General features: G+C 33.3%; 1 protein-coding gene across 1 annotated transcript in view; it reads right to left on the bottom strand.

The window, feature by feature from the left end:
- The window catches only part of LOC107727627 (atypical kinase ADCK3, mitochondrial-like), a 34,908-nt gene extending 34,620 nt beyond the window's left edge, over positions 1-288 (bottom strand). Inside the window, exon 1 of the mRNA XM_016537558.1 lies at positions 257-288. The gene's annotated coding sequence lies outside the window, so the exon portion shown is untranslated. The remainder of the gene's footprint in view (positions 1-256) is intronic.
- Between the last annotated feature and the right edge of the window lie 3,235 nt (positions 289-3,523).

Raw genomic sequence — 3,523 nt, 5'->3', positions numbered from 1 at the left:
TATTAATTGGTTATTCTACAATTAATTGTACTATAAATTATACTACAATTGGACTATACTGTAAATTTACAAACTGTTCGGCGTGATGACGTTATATGTCTCCGACAGCGCCTGTAGTCCCATTTAGCAATTTGTTAGTAACCGTCTTTTTTAAGAAACGTAACAGTTTTAAAAAATCACGAGTGGGGTGTAACTGGTGTGTTTTATGTCGTTGAATAAAACGTGAAGGTATCTTGAGTTTGTGTGAACCACTGACCTTATTTTAGGGGACTTAAACAAACTCCCATTCAATAGCCTTGTCCAAATACCCACACTTGCAGTCTTGGCCACTTGAGAGCGCGTGCGCGCGACAGGAAGTAAGTGTGCAAGTCTGTCCCATGTCTTCAAAATGCCAAAGTGCAGTGCCCTTAATGGATACTAAATCCACACTATCTCGAATACCGCTCCAGAGCGCTATTCAAGGCTAAGTGTATCCCATCATGCATCATGTTCTGGAAATAAATCGTGAGACTTTTTGCCGAGATCTCGCGAGAGGTCACGGAAACCTTTCCAATGTAAGTTAAATATTAATATAATAATTAGATATTACAAATAATTTGGTAGAAAAACAGTGTTTTTACTTTTATTGGTGCAAAGATGAGTTGTGGTGATATTTCTTTTGTACAACATTTGCAACTGCTTTTTATCATTTAATTAGAAGCACCACAAATTAAAATTGTCATGTTATAGGGACTACTGAACAGACTTTAGAAGTTGATTTTAAAATGCAAAGTATTTCAAATTCAAATTAAAATAAATCTCTGTAAACACTTGCATTTTTACAACACTATAAGTGTGTCCCATCAGGTAATGAAAAGTGCGACACACACTTGTGGTCTTCACACCCACTTGAAGACTTCGGCCAAATACAGGAAATACGTCATTTAAGTAATCAAGTGGTCAAGTGCAAAGACTGCAAGTGTGGGTATTTGGACAAGGCTAATAACCCCATTGATTCTGGGACGATGGAACCGGAAGTGCTAAAATGCGAACTCTCTTCCGGGTTTTTGCCTACAAAGTGACATCATAGTTCCGCCACTCTATTTCAAAACAACATAATGCCCATATTTGATCCTTTACTGCCATCTAGTGGTTCAAAATCCCTACCCACATGAGGGAAATGTTCAGTTGGTCTAAAAGAACACAGAGGTGATTATTATTGCCCCAAAATAATTCACAGAAACTGAAAAGCGTGTATCTGAATGTAACAAAAATATACGAATCAATAAATAAATATAAATATATTTATACTGCCTGACAGGAGACTATATAATCGATCCTGCAATGCAGGGTATTTGTGAGGGAAAAAAGTTAGTCTCACACATATAATAACTAGGCTATCTATTATATTATATTACATTATATTATATTATATTATTTTACCACTAGGTGGATACATAAGTAGGACATGTCATATATATTTTGATTCTGTTATGAGTGGTGAGCTCAAATATTACATGACAGTTATGAATTTTCATTTGTTCATTTGTTTATTTAATTGGATGTAGGCCATTGCATCTATAATCATTAACATGCTAAAATTATAAATAAGGCTGTGTTTTGCCCATGGTTTAGTCTACTGTTCCATGTTGCCTATATTGTGGTTGTCTGGCCTGCATGTTAAAAAAGTTGTGTGTTACCAGATAAAGCTGGACATTAAACTTAATGAAACATAAACTTATCAAATATACTGAACAATATGTTGACATACAGTAAGCTACTGTGTAACTTCATACATTTAGTAGGCATTACAAAATGTGTGGGAAAATAAGTATTTGCAATGGTGCATCAACATAATAAGTTAGATATATGCAAAGCTTCAGAGAGACCATTTCTCACACTTCTGCAAGGCTGAATCATCAACCAATGCAATACTCAAATCTTCTCAAATAATTTTAACAATCATGTTTTAATGCAAGACGATCATTGTGCAACTTCTCAGTCTTAACACTTATTTAGTTTAATGCAGAGGTGTAAAGAGTACCTAAAAACCATACTTGAGTAAAAGTACTGATACCTTACAGTGAAAATTACTCCACTACACGTTACAAGTCACCAATTCCAAAACAACTTGAGTAAAAGTCTTAGAGTATCTGATTTTAACAGTACTTAAGTATTTTTCTTCTACTAAATATAGGCTCAAAGATGCACTAATTTCAAATGTAGTGGAGTAAAGAGTACAGATACTCATTCAAAAATGTAGTGAAGTAAAGAGTAAAAGTTGCTAATATCTTTGATACTCAGTACAACAACAAAGTACCCGAAAAGATACTCAAGTACATTAACTAATTACATTTACTCCAATACTTTACACCTCTGGTTTAATGCTGGTATAGCTGGTTTCTTCCTAACTCATTTGAAATTCATATATATGAGCTCTACGATTGCACGGACATGACTTCATAGCCGCTGCAGTTGATAGGGAAATGTTGGTGGAAATGAATTATGTTGGCTTGAGGGCTCACATGTTGCCCATATCCTGAAACTTCGAAATATCTCAGAGACAGCTTTATTTTGAAGAAAGAAATCTTGTTATTGAACATGGTCATGCACCCCGTCTCAATCATGGAGGATGGAAAATTAATTTTCATACCACCTATCTGCAAGCCCGTCTCATTCAAATCAGAGTGGCCACTGAAGCATTATACTTTCCATCCACTTTACTGGTGCATATGACACACTTTCCTTTGCTCGGTGGGGCTGGTCATCAGTGCATCAGAGAGAAAATCAGAGCGATGTAATCATACTGTACATTGGGAGCAGTACTAGGAGTTGTTGTGGTAGGTGAACTATATATTAGCAGGTCAGTCCCAGTTAAAGAACTGGCTTCATATCATCATTTCTGACCTCTGACAGAGTCTAGGCCTGTTTTCACGAGCATACATCAGAGAAGACATTCCCAATGAGCTACTAAGACCCTTCTTCTGCTTAGTTGGTGAGTCATTCAAACTACAAATACTGGTTGTTAAAAGAATTTATGGGTAACACTTAATAACAACTTTCATTAATAATATCAGCACATATAACTACATAATGCTTAATAGCGAGGATGCAAATATATTATGGATTACGAATGACTAAACATATTAAATTAAGAACCAAATATTGAAAATGTAAGTAGAAAGAGAGCAAGAAATCTTTTGTTGCATCTTTTGTTAAAACATGATACTCATATATTTATATATTTTTATATTAATATTAAATATTTTAAAGTGGGCATATAAGTTACATATATAACACATGTACCCTCTTTAAAATATGTTATATTAATTAAAAAATATACACAGAAATATTTATTTTAGAAATAAAAATACATAAATATACAAAAATAAAAATACATTAATACATTATAATACAATAATTATATATGTACAATACTTTTATTTTAAATTAATATTTGCATTATATGTTTCACTTGAATATATATATATAATTTGCATGTTTGACAGTAACATTATATATATATATATATATACTGAATTTG

This window comes from Sinocyclocheilus rhinocerous, unplaced genomic scaffold, assembly GCF_001515625.1.
Source record: "Sinocyclocheilus rhinocerous isolate Xijiao unplaced genomic scaffold, SAMN03320098_v1.1 scaffold185, whole genome shotgun sequence".
In the NCBI taxonomy this organism is placed as follows: Eukaryota; Metazoa; Chordata; class Actinopteri; order Cypriniformes; family Cyprinidae; genus Sinocyclocheilus; species Sinocyclocheilus rhinocerous.
This window is presented reverse-complemented; position numbering and strand designations above follow the sequence as displayed.